The 13697-nt window shown below is 39.5% G+C and overlaps 20 pseudogenes; all 20 read left to right on the top strand.

The window, feature by feature from the left end:
• Positions 1-584: 584 nt before the first annotated feature.
• LOC127935936 (uncharacterized) lies at positions 585-703 on the top strand (annotated as a pseudogene).
• A 1906-nt stretch (positions 704-2609) lies between these two features.
• On the top strand, positions 2610-2728 carry LOC127936066 (uncharacterized; annotated as a pseudogene).
• A 788-nt stretch (positions 2729-3516) lies between these two features.
• LOC127935937 (uncharacterized) lies at positions 3517-3635 on the top strand (annotated as a pseudogene).
• Positions 3636-4714: 1079 nt separating this feature from the next.
• LOC127935976 (uncharacterized) lies at positions 4715-4833 on the top strand (annotated as a pseudogene).
• A 339-nt stretch (positions 4834-5172) lies between these two features.
• On the top strand, positions 5173-5291 carry LOC127936788 (uncharacterized; annotated as a pseudogene).
• Positions 5292-5630: 339 nt separating this feature from the next.
• Positions 5631-5749, top strand: LOC127936789 (uncharacterized; annotated as a pseudogene).
• A 286-nt stretch (positions 5750-6035) lies between these two features.
• On the top strand, positions 6036-6154 carry LOC127936790 (uncharacterized; annotated as a pseudogene).
• A 340-nt stretch (positions 6155-6494) lies between these two features.
• LOC127936791 (uncharacterized) lies at positions 6495-6613 on the top strand (annotated as a pseudogene).
• A 339-nt stretch (positions 6614-6952) lies between these two features.
• Positions 6953-7071, top strand: LOC127936792 (uncharacterized; annotated as a pseudogene).
• A 1079-nt stretch (positions 7072-8150) lies between these two features.
• On the top strand, positions 8151-8269 carry LOC127935977 (uncharacterized; annotated as a pseudogene).
• Positions 8270-8608: 339 nt separating this feature from the next.
• On the top strand, positions 8609-8727 carry LOC127936794 (uncharacterized; annotated as a pseudogene).
• A 339-nt stretch (positions 8728-9066) lies between these two features.
• Positions 9067-9185, top strand: LOC127936795 (uncharacterized; annotated as a pseudogene).
• A 286-nt stretch (positions 9186-9471) lies between these two features.
• Positions 9472-9590, top strand: LOC127936796 (uncharacterized; annotated as a pseudogene).
• A 340-nt stretch (positions 9591-9930) lies between these two features.
• On the top strand, positions 9931-10049 carry LOC127936797 (uncharacterized; annotated as a pseudogene).
• Positions 10050-10388: 339 nt separating this feature from the next.
• LOC127936798 (uncharacterized) lies at positions 10389-10507 on the top strand (annotated as a pseudogene).
• Positions 10508-11294: 787 nt separating this feature from the next.
• LOC127936365 (uncharacterized) lies at positions 11295-11413 on the top strand (annotated as a pseudogene).
• A 792-nt stretch (positions 11414-12205) lies between these two features.
• LOC127935978 (uncharacterized) lies at positions 12206-12324 on the top strand (annotated as a pseudogene).
• A 339-nt stretch (positions 12325-12663) lies between these two features.
• LOC127936799 (uncharacterized) lies at positions 12664-12782 on the top strand (annotated as a pseudogene).
• Positions 12783-13121: 339 nt separating this feature from the next.
• Positions 13122-13240, top strand: LOC127936800 (uncharacterized; annotated as a pseudogene).
• A 287-nt stretch (positions 13241-13527) lies between these two features.
• On the top strand, positions 13528-13646 carry LOC127936801 (uncharacterized; annotated as a pseudogene).
• The last annotated feature ends 51 nt before the right edge of the window (positions 13647-13697 follow it).

Consider the following 13697-nt stretch of genomic DNA (forward strand, 5'->3'; position numbering starts at 1 on the left):
CCGATCTCTGAATCTTAGCAGGTTTAGGTCTGGTTAGTACTTGGATGAGAGACCGCCAAGGAATACCAGGTGCTTTAAGCTTTTGGAATTTTTTCACTTAGTATATAATAAATTTGGCAAAAAATAGAGTCAGTGCCCGATCTCTGAATATAAGCAGGTTTGGGCCAGGTTAGTACATGGATGGGAGACTGCCTGGGAATACCAGGTGCTTTAAATTTTTGGATATTTTTCACAAATTATATAATAATCTTGCAAAAAAATAAAATAAAGAAGAAGTCAATGCCCGATCTCTGAATCTTAGCAGGTTAAGGTCTGGTTAGTACTTGAATGATAGACCGCCAAGGAATACCAGGTGCTTTAAGCTTTTGGAATTTTTTCACTTAGTATATAATAAATTTGCCAAAAAATAGAGTCAATGCCCGATCTCTGAATATAAGCAGGTTTGGGCCAGGTTAGTACTTGGATGAGAGATCGCCTAGGAATACCAGGTGCTTTAAGCTTTTGGGGTTTCTTTCCTACTTTTATAATGTACTGGCGAGTAGATTGGCTGATCTTTAAATAGCCTTCTCTTTGCAGCAGTCTTCGCTTATGGCCATACCAGCCTGGCTATGCCCGATCTTGTCTGATCTCGTAAGCTAAGCAGGTTTGGGCCTGGTTAGTGCCTGGATGGGAGACCGCCTGGGAATACCAGGTACTGTAAGCTTTTTTGAAATTTTTCACTTAGTATATAATAATTTTGCCAAAAAATAGAGTCAATGCCCGATCTCTGAATATAAGCAGGTTTGCGCCAGGTTAGTACATGGATGGGAGACTGCCTGGGAATATCAGGTGCTTTAAATTTTTGGATATTTTTCACGAATTATATAATATTCTTGCAAAAAAAAAAAAAAAAGAGTCAATGCCCGATCTCTGAATCTTAGCAGGTTTAGGTCTGGTTAGTACTTGGATGAGAGACCGCCAAGGAATACCAGGTGCTTTAAGCTTTTGGAATTTTTTCACTTAGTATATAATAAATTTGGCAAAAAATAGAGTCAATGCCTGATCTCTGAATATAAGCAGGTTTGGGCCAGGTTAGTACATGGATGGGAGACTGCCTGGGAATACCAGGTGATTTAAATTTTTGGATATTTTTCACAAATTATATAATAATCTTGCAAAAAAAAAAAAAAAAAAGAGTCAATGCCCGATCTCTGAATTTTAGCAGGTTTAGGTCTAGTTAGTACTTGGATGAGAGACCGCCAAGGAATACCAGGTGCTTTAAGCTTTTGGAATTTTTTCACTTAGTATATAATAAATTTGGCAAAAAATAGAGTCAATGCCCGATCTCTGAATATAAGCAGGTTTGGGCCAGGTTAGTACATGGATGGGAGACTGCCTGGGAATACCAGGTGCTTTAAATTTTTGGATATTTTTCACGAATTATATAATAATCTTGCAAAAAAAAAAAAAAAAAGAAGAAGTCAATGCCCGATCTCTGAATCTTAGCAGGTTAAGGTCTGGTTAGTACTTGAATGATAGACCGCCAAGGAATACCAGGTGCTTTAAGCTTTTGGAATTTTTTCACTTAGTATATAATAAATTTGGCAAAAAATAGAGTCAATGCCCGATCTCTGAATATAAGCAGGTTTGGGCCAGGTTAGTACTTGGATGAGAGACCGCCTGGGAATACCAGGTGCTTTAAATTTTTGGATATTTTTCACGAATTATATAATAATCTTGCAAAAAAAAAAAAAAAAAAAAAGAGTCAATGCCCGATCTCTGAATCTTAGCAGGTTTAGGTCTGGTTAGTACTTGGATGAGAGACCGCCAAGGAATACCAGGTGCTTTAAGCTTTTGGAATTTTTTCACTTAGTATATAATAAATTTGGCAAAAAATAGAGTCAGTGCCCGATCTCTGAATATAAGCAGGTTTGGGCCAGGTAAGTACATGGATGGGAGACTGCCTGGGAATACCAGGTGCTTTAAATTTTTGGATATTTTTCACAAATTATATAATAATCTTGCAAAAAAAAAAAAAAAAGAGTCAATGCCCGATCTCTGAATTTTAGCAGGTTTAGGTCTAGTTAGTACTTGGATGAGAGACCGCCAAGGAATACCAGGTGCTTTAAGCTTTTGGAATTTTTTCACTTAGTATATAATAAATTTGGCAAAAAATAGAGTCAATGCCCGATCTCTGAATATAAGCAGGTTTGGGCCAGGTTAGTACATGGATGGGAGACTGCCTGGGAATACCAGGTGCTTTAAATTTTTGGATATTTTTCACGAATTATATAATAATCTTGCAAAAAAAAAAAGAAGAAGTCAATGCCCGATCTCTGAATCTTAGCAGGTTAAGGTCTGGTTAGTACTTGAATGATAGACCGCCAAGGAATACCAGGTGCTTTAAGCTTTTGGAATTTTTTCACTTAGTATATAATAAATTTGGCAAAAAATAGAGTCAATGCCCGATCTCTGAATATAAGCAGGTTTGGGCCAGGTTAGTACTTGGATGAGAGACCGACTAGGAATACCAGGTGCTTTAAGCTTTTGGGGTTTCTTTCCTACTTTTATAATGTACTGGCGAGTAGATTGGCTGATCTTTAAATAGCCTTCTCTTTGCAGCAGTCTTCGCTTATGGCCATACCAGCCTGGCTATGCCCGATCTTGTCTGATCTCGGAAGCTAAGCAGGTTTGGGCCTGGTTAGTGCCTGGATGGGAGACCGCCTGGGAATGCCAGGTACTCTAAGCTATTTTGAAATTTTTCACTTAGTATATAATAATTTTGCCAAAAAATAGAGTCAATGCCCGATCTCTGAATATAAGCAGGTTTGCGCCAGGTTAGTACATGGATGGGAGACTGCCTGGGAATATCAGGTGCTTTAAATTTTTGGATATTTTTCACGAATTATATAATATTCTTGCAAAAAAAAAAAAAAAAAAAAAGAGTCAATGCCCGATCTCTGAATCTTAGCAGGTTTAGGTCTGGTTAGTACTTGGATGAGAGACCGCCAAGGAATACCAGGTGCTTTAAGCTTTTGGAATTTTTTCACTTAGTATATAATAAATTTGGCAAAAAATAGAGTCAGTGCCCGATCTCTGAATATAAGCAGGTTTGGGCCAGGTTAGTACATGGATGGGAGACTGCCTGGGAATACCAGGTGCTTTAAATTTTTGGATATTTTTCACAAATTATATAATAATCTTGCAAAAAAATAAAATAAAGAAGAAGTCAATGCCCGATCTCTGAATCTTAGCAGGTTAAGGTCTGGTTAGTACTTGAATGATAGACCGCCAAGGAATACCAGGTGCTTTAAGCTTTTGGAATTTTTTCACTTAGTATATAATAAATTTGCCAAAAAATAGAGTCAATGCCCGATCTCTGAATATAAGCAGGTTTGGGCCAGGTTAGTACTTGGATGAGAGATCGCCTAGGAATACCAGGTGCTTTAAGCTTTTGGGGTTTCTTTCCTACTTTTATAATGTACTGGCGAGTAGATTGGCTGATCTTTAAATAGCCTTCTCTTTGCAGCAGTCTTCGCTTATGGCCATACCAGCCTGGCTATGCCCGATCTTGTCTGATCTCGTAAGCTAAGCAGGTTTGGGCCTGGTTAGTGCCTGGATGGGAGACCGCCTGGGAATACCAGGTACTGTAAGCTTTTTTGAAATTTTTCACTTAGTATATAATAATTTTGCCAAAAAATAGAGTCAATGCCCGATCTCTGAATATAAGCAGGTTTGCGCCAGGTTATTACATGGATGGGAGACTGCCTGGGAATATCAGGTGCTTTAAATTTTTGGATATTTTTCACGAATTATATAATATTCTTGCAAAAAAAAAAAACAAAAAAAAAAAGAGTCAATGCCCGATCTCTGAATCTTAGCAGGTTTAGGTCTGGTTAGTACTTGGATGAGAGACCGCCAAGGAATACCAGGTGCTTTAAGCTTTTGGAATTTTTTCACTTAGTATATAATAAATTTGGCAAAAAATAGAGTCAATGCCCGATCTCTGAATATAAGCAGGTTTGGGCCAGGTTAGTACATGGATGGGAGACTGCCTGGGAATGCCAGGTGCTTTAAATTTTTGGATATTTTTCACAAATTATATAATAATCTTGCAAAAAAAAAAAAAAAAAAATAGAGTCAATGCCCGATCTCTGAATCTTAGCAGGTTTAGGTCTGGTTAGTACTTGGTTGAAAGACCGCCTAGGAATACCAGGTGCTTAAAGCTTTTGGAATTTTTTCACTTAGTATATAATAAATTTGGCAAAAAATAGAGTCAATGCCCGATCTCTGAATATAAGCAGGTTTGGGCCAGGTTAGTACATGGATGGGAGACTGCCTGGGAATACCAGGTGCTTTAAATTTTTGGATATTTTTCACGAATTATATAATAATCTTGCAAAAAAAATAAAAAATAAAAGAAGAAGTCAATGCCCGATCTCTGAATCTTAGCAGGTTAAGGTCTGGTTAGTACTTGAATGATAGACCGCCAAGGAATACCAGGTGCTTTAAGCTTTTGGAATTTTTTCACTTAGTATATAATAAATTTGGCAAAAAATAGAGTCAATGCCCGATCTCTGAATATAAGCAGGTTTGGGCCAGGTTAGTACTTGGATGAGAGACCGCCTAGGAATACCAGGTGCTTTAAGCTTTTGGGGTTTCTTTCCTACTTTTATAATGTACTGGCGAGTAGATTGGCTGATCTTTAAATAGCCTTCTCTTTGCAGCAGTCTTCGCTTATGGCCATACCAGCCTGGCTATGCCCGATCTTGTCTGATCTCGTAAGCTAAGCAGGTTTGGGCCTGGTTAGTGCCTGGATGGGAGACCGCCTGGGAATACCAGGTACTGTAAGCATTTTTGAAATTTTTCACTTAGTATATAATAATTTTGCCAAAAAATAGAGTCAATGCCCGATCTCTGAATATAAGCAGGTTTGCGCCAGGTTAGTACATGGATGGGAGACTGCCTGGGAATATCAGGTGCTTTAAATTTTTGGATATTTTTCACGAATTATATAATAATCTTGCAAAAAAAAAAAAAAAAAAGCAGGTTTGGGCCAGGTTAGTACTTGGATGAGAGACCGCCTAGGAATACCAGGTGCTTTAAGCATTTGGGGTTTCTTTCCTACTTTTATAATGTACTGGCGAGTAGATTGGCTGATCTTTAAATAGCCTTCTCTTTGCAGCAGTCTTCGCTTATGGCCATACCAGCCTGGCTATGCCCGATCTTGTCTGATCTTGGAAGCTAAGCAGGTTTGGGCCTGGTTAGTGCCTGGATGGGAGACCGCCTGGGAATGCCAGGTACTCTAAGCTATTTTGAAATTTTTCACTTAGTATATAATAATTTTGCCAAAAAATAGAGTCAATGCCCGATCTCTGAATATAAGCAGGTTTGCGCCAGGTTAGTACATGGATGGGAGACTGCCTGGGAATATCAGGTGCTTTAAATTTTTGGATATTTTTCACGAATTATATAATAATCTTGCAAAAAAAAAAAAAAAAAAGCAGGTTTGGGCCAGGTTAGTACTTGGATGAGAGACCGCCTAGGAATACCAGGTGCTTTAAGCATTTGGGGTTTCTTTCCTACTTTTATAATGTACTGGCGAGTAGATTGGCTGATCTTTAAATAGCCTTCTCTTTGCAGCAGTCTTCGCTTATGGCCATACCAGCCTGGCTATGCCCGATCTTGTCTGATCTTGGAAGCTAAGCAGGTTTGGGCCTGGTTAGTGCCTGGATGGGAGACCGCCTGGGAATGCCAGGTACTCTAAGCTATTTTGAAATTTTTCACTTAGTATATAATAATTTTGCCAAAAAATAGAGTCAATGCCCGATCTCTGAATATAAGCAGGTTTGCGCCAGGTTAGTACATGGATGGGAGACTGCCTGGGAATATCAGGTGCTTTAAATTTTTGGATATTTTTCACGAATTATATAATAATCTTGCAAAAAAAAAAAAAAAAAAGCAGGTTTGGGCCAGGTTAGTACTTGGATGAGAGACCGCCTAGGAATACCAGGTGCTTTAAGCATTTGGGGTTTCTTCTCTTTGCAGCAGTCTTCGCTTATGGCCATACCAGCCTGGCTATGCCCGATCTTGTCTGATCTTGGAAGCTAAGCAGGTTTGGGCCTGGTTAGTGCCTGGATGGGAGACCGCCTGGGAATGCCAGGTACTCTAAGCTATTTTGAAATTTTTCACTTAGTATATAATAATTTTGCCAAAAAATAGAGTCAATGCCCGATCTCTGAATATAAGCAGGTTTGCGCCAGGTTAGTACATGGATGGGAGACTGCCTGGGAATATCAGGTGCTTTAAATTTTTGGATATTTTTCACGAATTATATAATAATCTTGCAAAAAAAAAAAAAAAAAAAGCAGGTTTGGGCCAGGTTAGTACTTGGATGAGAGACCGCCTAGGAATACCAGGTGCTTTAAGCATTTGGGGTTTCTTTCCTACTTTTATAATGTACTGGCGAGTAGATTGGCTGATCTTTAAATAGCCTTCTCTTTGCAGCAGTCTTCGCTTATGGCCATACCAGCCTGGCTATGCCCGATCTTGTCTGATCTTGGAAGCTAAGCAGGTTTGGGCCTGGTTAGTGCCTGGATGGGAGACCGCCTGGGAATGCCAGGTACTCTAAGCTATTTTGAAATTTTTCACTTAGTATATAATAATTTTGCCAAAAAATAGAGTCAATGCCCGATCTCTGAATATAAGCAGGTTTGCGCCAGGTTAGTACATGGATGGGAGACTGCCTGGGAATATCAGGTGCTTTAAATTTTTGGATATTTTTCACGAATTATATAATAATCTTGCAAAAAAAAAAAAAAAAAAGCAGGTTTGGGCCAGGTTAGTACTTGGATGAGAGACCGCCTAGGAATACCAGGTGCTTTAAGCATTTGGGGTTTCTTTCCTACTTTTATAATGTACTGGCGAGTAGATTGGCTGATCTTTAAATAGCCTTCTCTTTGCAGCAGTCTTCGCTTATGGCCATACCAGCCTGGCTATGCCCGATCTTGTCTGATCTTGGAAGCTAAGCAGGTTTGGGCCTGGTTAGTGCCTGGATGGGAGACCGCCTGGGAATGCCAGGTACTCTAAGCTATTTTGAAATTTTTCACTTAGTATATAATAATTTTGCCAAAAAATAGAGTCAATGCCCGATCTCTGAATATAAGCAGGTTTGCGCCAGGTTAGTACATGGATGGGAGACTGCCTGGGAATATCAGGTGCTTTAAATTTTTGGATATTTTTCACGAATTATATAATATTCTTGCAAAAAAAAAAAACAAAAAAAAAAAGAGTCAATGCCCGATCTCTGAATCTTAGCAGGTTTAGGTCTGGTTAGTACTTGGATGAGAGACCGCCAAGGAATACCAGGTGCTTTAAGCTTTTGGAATTTTTTCACTTAGTATATAATAAATTTGGCAAAAAATAGAGTCAATGCCCGATCTCTGAATATAAGCAGGTTTGGGCCAGGTTAGTACATGGATGGGAGACTGCCTGGGAATGCCAGGTGCTTTAAATTTTTGGATATTTTTCACAAATTATATAATAATCTTGCAAAAAAAAAAAAAAAAAAATAGAGTCAATGCCCGATCTCTGAATCTTAGCAGGTTTAGGTCTGGTTAGTACTTGGTTGAAAGACCGCCTAGGAATACCAGGTGCTTAAAGCTTTTGGAATTTTTTCACTTAGTATATAATAAATTTGGCAAAAAATAGAGTCAATGCCCGATCTCTGAATATAAGCAGGTTTGGGCCAGGTTAGTACATGGATGGGAGACTGCCTGGGAATACCAGGTGCTTTAAATTTTTGGATATTTTTCACGAATTATATAATAATCTTGCAAAAAAAATAAAAAATAAAAGAAGAAGTCAATGCCCGATCTCTGAATCTTAGCAGGTTAAGGTCTGGTTAGTACTTGAATGATAGACCGCCAAGGAATACCAGGTGCTTTAAGCTTTTGGAATTTTTTCACTTAGTATATAATAAATTTGGCAAAAAATAGAGTCAATGCCCGATCTCTGAATATAAGCAGGTTTGGGCCAGGTTAGTACTTGGATGAGAGACCGCCTAGGAATACCAGGTGCTTTAAGCTTTTGGGGTTTCTTTCCTACTTTTATAATGTACTGGCGAGTAGATTGGCTGATCTTTAAATAGCCTTCTCTTTGCAGCAGTCTTCGCTTATGGCCATACCAGCCTGGCTATGCCCGATCTTGTCTGATCTCGTAAGCTAAGCAGGTTTGGGCCTGGTTAGTGCCTGGATGGGAGACCGCCTGGGAATACCAGGTACTGTAAGCATTTTTGAAATTTTTCACTTAGTATATAATAATTTTGCCAAAAAATAGAGTCAATGCCCGATCTCTGAATATAAGCAGGTTTGCGCCAGGTTAGTACATGGATGGGAGACTGCCTGGGAATATCAGGTGCTTTAAATTTTTGGATATTTTTCACGAATTATATAATAATCTTGCAAAAAAAAAAAAAAAAAAGCAGGTTTGGGCCAGGTTAGTACTTGGATGAGAGACCGCCTAGGAATACCAGGTGCTTTAAGCATTTGGGGTTTCTTTCCTACTTTTATAATGTACTGGCGAGTAGATTGGCTGATCTTTAAATAGCCTTCTCTTTGCAGCAGTCTTCGCTTATGGCCATACCAGCCTGGCTATGCCCGATCTTGTCTGATCTTGGAAGCTAAGCAGGTTTGGGCCTGGTTAGTGCCTGGATGGGAGACCGCCTGGGAATGCCAGGTACTCTAAGCTATTTTGAAATTTTTCACTTAGTATATAATAATTTTGCCAAAAAATAGAGTCAATGCCCGATCTCTGAATATAAGCAGGTTTGCGCCAGGTTAGTACATGGATGGGAGACTGCCTGGGAATATCAGGTGCTTTAAATTTTTGGATATTTTTCACGAATTATATAATAATCTTGCAAAAAAAAAAAAAAAAAAGCAGGTTTGGGCCAGGTTAGTACTTGGATGAGAGACCGCCTAGGAATACCAGGTGCTTTAAGCATTTGGGGTTTCTTTCCTACTTTTATAATGTACTGGCGAGTAGATTGGCTGATCTTTAAATAGCCTTCTCTTTGCAGCAGTCTTCGCTTATGGCCATACCAGCCTGGCTATGCCCGATCTTGTCTGATCTTGGAAGCTAAGCAGGTTTGGGCCTGGTTAGTGCCTGGATGGGAGACCGCCTGGGAATGCCAGGTACTCTAAGCTATTTTGAAATTTTTCACTTAGTATATAATAATTTTGCCAAAAAATAGAGTCAATGCCCGATCTCTGAATATAAGCAGGTTTGCGCCAGGTTAGTACATGGATGGGAGACTGCCTGGGAATATCAGGTGCTTTAAATTTTTGGATATTTTTCACGAATTATATAATAATCTTGCAAAAAAAAAAAAAAAAAAGCAGGTTTGGGCCAGGTTAGTACTTGGATGAGAGACCGCCTAGGAATACCAGGTGCTTTAAGCATTTGGGGTTTCTTCTCTTTGCAGCAGTCTTCGCTTATGGCCATACCAGCCTGGCTATGCCCGATCTTGTCTGATCTTGGAAGCTAAGCAGGTTTGGGCCTGGTTAGTGCCTGGATGGGAGACCGCCTGGGAATGCCAGGTACTCTAAGCTATTTTGAAATTTTTCACTTAGTATATAATAATTTTGCCAAAAAATAGAGTCAATGCCCGATCTCTGAATATAAGCAGGTTTGCGCCAGGTTAGTACATGGATGGGAGACTGCCTGGGAATATCAGGTGCTTTAAATTTTTGGATATTTTTCACGAATTATATAATAATCTTGCAAAAAAAAAAAAAAAAAAAGCAGGTTTGGGCCAGGTTAGTACTTGGATGAGAGACCGCCTAGGAATACCAGGTGCTTTAAGCATTTGGGGTTTCTTTCCTACTTTTATAATGTACTGGCGAGTAGATTGGCTGATCTTTAAATAGCCTTCTCTTTGCAGCAGTCTTCGCTTATGGCCATACCAGCCTGGCTATGCCCGATCTTGTCTGATCTTGGAAGCTAAGCAGGTTTGGGCCTGGTTAGTGCCTGGATGGGAGACCGCCTGGGAATGCCAGGTACTCTAAGCTATTTTGAAATTTTTCACTTAGTATATAATAATTTTGCCAAAAAATAGAGTCAATGCCCGATCTCTGAATATAAGCAGGTTTGCGCCAGGTTAGTACATGGATGGGAGACTGCCTGGGAATATCAGGTGCTTTAAATTTTTGGATATTTTTCACGAATTATATAATAATCTTGCAAAAAAAAAAAAAAAAAAGCAGGTTTGGGCCAGGTTAGTACTTGGATGAGAGACCGCCTAGGAATACCAGGTGCTTTAAGCATTTGGGGTTTCTTTCCTACTTTTATAATGTACTGGCGAGTAGATTGGCTGATCTTTAAATAGCCTTCTCTTTGCAGCAGTCTTCGCTTATGGCCATACCAGCCTGGCTATGCCCGATCTTGTCTGATCTTGGAAGCTAAGCAGGTTTGGGCCTGGTTAGTGCCTGGATGGGAGACCGCCTGGGAATGCCAGGTACTCTAAGCTATTTTGAAATTTTTCACTTAGTATATAATAATTTTGCCAAAAAATAGAGTCAATGCCCGATCTCTGAATATAAGCAGGTTTGCGCCAGGTTAGTACATGGATGGGAGACTGCCTGGGAATATCAGGTGCTTTAAATTTTTGGATATTTTTCACAAATTATATAATAATCTTGCAAAAAAAAAAAAAAAAAATAGAGTCAATGCCCGATCTCTGAATCTTAGCAGGTTTAGGTCTGGTTAGTACTTGGATGAGAGACCGCCAAGGAATACCAGGTGCTTTAAGCTTTTGGAATTTTTTCACTTAGTATATAATAAATTTGGCAAAAAATAGAGTCAGTGCCCGATCTCTGAATATAAGCAGGTTTGGGCCAGGTTAGTACATGGATGGGAGACTGCCTGGGAATACCAGGTGCTTTAAATTTTTGGATATTTTTCACGAATTATATAATAATCTTGCAAAAAAAAAAAAAAAAGAAGAAGTCAATGCCCGATCTCTGAATCTTAGCAGGTTAAGGTCTGGTTAGTACTTGAATGATAGACCGCCAAGGAATACCAGGTGCTTTAAGCTTTTGGAATTTTTTCACTTAGTATATAATAAATTTGGCAAAAAATAGAGTCAATGCCCGATCTCTGAATATAAGCAGGTTTGGGCCAGGTTAGTACTTGGATGAGAGACCGACTAGGAATACCAGGTGCTTTAAGCTTTTGGGGTTTCTTTCCTACTTTTATAATGTACTGGCGAGTAGATTGGCTGATCTTTAAATAGCCTTCTCTTTGCAGCAGTCTTCGCTTATGGCCATACCAGCCTGGCTATGCCTGATCTTGTCTGATCTCGGAAGCTAAGCAGGTTTGGGCCTGGTTAGTGCCTGGATGGGAGACCGCCTGGGAATGCCAGGTACTCTAAGCTATTTTGAAATTTTTCACTTAGTATATAATAATTTTGCCAAAAAATAGAGTCAATGCCCGATCTCTGAATATAAGCAGGTTTGCGCCAGGTTAGTACATGGATGGGAGACTGCCTGGGAATATCAGGTGCTTTAAATTTTTGGATATTTTTCACGAATTATATAATATTCTTGCAAAAAAAAAAAAAAAAAAATAGAGTCAATGCCCGATCTCTGAATCTTAGCAGGTTTAGGTCTGGTTAGTACTTGGTTGAAAGACCGCCTAGGAATACCAGGTGCTTAAAGCTTTTGGAATTTTTTCACTTAGTATATAATAAATTTGGCAAAAAATAGAGTCAATGCCCGATCTCTGAATATAAGCAGGTTTGGGCCAGGTTAGTACATGGATGGGAGACTGCCTGGGAATACCAGGTGCTTTAAATTTTTGGATATTTTTCACGAATTATATAATAATCTTGCAAAAAAAATAAAAAATAAAAGAAGAAGTCAATGCCCGATCTCTGAATCTTAGCAGGTTAAGGTCTGGTTAGTACTTGAATGATAGACCGCCAAGGAATACCAGGTGCTTTAAGCTTTTGGAATTTTTTCACTTAGTATATAATAAATTTGGCAAAAAATAGAGTCAATGCCCGATCTCTGAATATAAGCAGGTTTGGGCCAGGTTAGTACTTGGATGAGAGACCGCCTAGGAATACCAGGTGCTTTAAGCTTTTGGGGTTTCTTTCCTACTTTTATAATGTACTGGCGAGTAGATTGGCTGATCTTTAAATAGCCTTCTCTTTGCAGCAGTCTTCGCTTATGGCCATACCAGCCTGGCTATGCCCGATCTTGTCTGATCTCGTAAGCTAAGCAGGTTTGGGCCTGGTTAGTGCCTGGATGGGAGACCGCCTGGGAATACCAGGTACTGTAAGCATTTTTGAAATTTTTCACTTAGTATATAATAATTTTGCCAAAAAATAGAGTCAATGCCCGATCTCTGAATATAAGCAGGTTTGCGCCAGGTTAGTACATGGATGGGAGACTGCCTGGGAATATCAGGTGCTTTAAATTTTTGGATATTTTTCACGAATTATATAATAATCTTGCAAAAAAAAAAAAAAAAAAGCAGGTTTGGGCCAGGTTAGTACTTGGATGAGAGACCGCCTAGGAATACCAGGTGCTTTAAGCATTTGGGGTTTCTTTCCTACTTTTATAATGTACTGGCGAGTAGATTGGCTGATCTTTAAATAGCCTTCTCTTTGCAGCAGTCTTCGCTTATGGCCATACCAGCCTGGCTATGCCCGATCTTGTCTGATCTTGGAAGCTAAGCAGGTTTGGGCCTGGTTAGTGCCTGGATGGGAGACCGCCTGGGAATGCCAGGTACTCTAAGCTATTTTGAAATTTTTCACTTAGTATATAATAATTTTGCCAAAAAATAGAGTCAATGCCCGATCTCTGAATATAAGCAGGTTTGCGCCAGGTTAGTACATGGATGGGAGACTGCCTGGGAATATCAGGTGCTTTAAATTTTTGGATATTTTTCACGAATTATATAATAATCTTGCAAAAAAAAAAAAAAAAAAGCAGGTTTGGGCCAGGTTAGTACTTGGATGAGAGACCGCCTAGGAATACCAGGTGCTTTAAGCATTTGGGGTTTCTTTCCTACTTTTATAATGTACTGGCGAGTAGATTGGCTGATCTTTAAATAGCCTTCTCTTTGCAGCAGTCTTCGCTTATGGCCATACCAGCCTGGCTATGCCCGATCTTGTCTGATCTTGGAAGCTAAGCAGGTTTGGGCCTGGTTAGTGCCTGGATGGGAGACCGCCTGGGAATGCCAGGTACTCTAAGCTATTTTGAAATTTTTCACTTAGTATATAATAATTTTGCCAAAAAATAGAGTCAATGCCCGATCTCTGAATATAAGCAGGTTTGCGCCAGGTTAGTACATGGATGGGAGACTGCCTGGGAATATCAGGTGCTTTAAATTTTTGGATATTTTTCACGAATTATATAATAATCTTGCAAAAAAAAAAAAAAAAAAAGCAGGTTTGGGCCAGGTTAGTACTTGGATGAGAGACCGCCTAGGAATACCAGGTGCTTTAAGCATTTGGGGTTTCTTCTCTTTGCAGCAGTCTTCGCTTATGGCCATACCAGCCTGGCTATGCCCGATCTTGTCTGATCTTGGAAGCTAAGCAGGTTTGGGCCTGGTTAGTGCCTGGATGGGAGACCGCCTGGGAATGCCAGGTACTCTAAGCTATTTTGAAATTTTTCACTTAGTATATAATAATTTTGCCAAAAAATAGAGTC

Source organism: Carassius gibelio, chromosome A19, assembly GCF_023724105.1.
Source record: "Carassius gibelio isolate Cgi1373 ecotype wild population from Czech Republic chromosome A19, carGib1.2-hapl.c, whole genome shotgun sequence".
Taxonomy (NCBI): Eukaryota; Metazoa; Chordata; class Actinopteri; order Cypriniformes; family Cyprinidae; genus Carassius; species Carassius gibelio.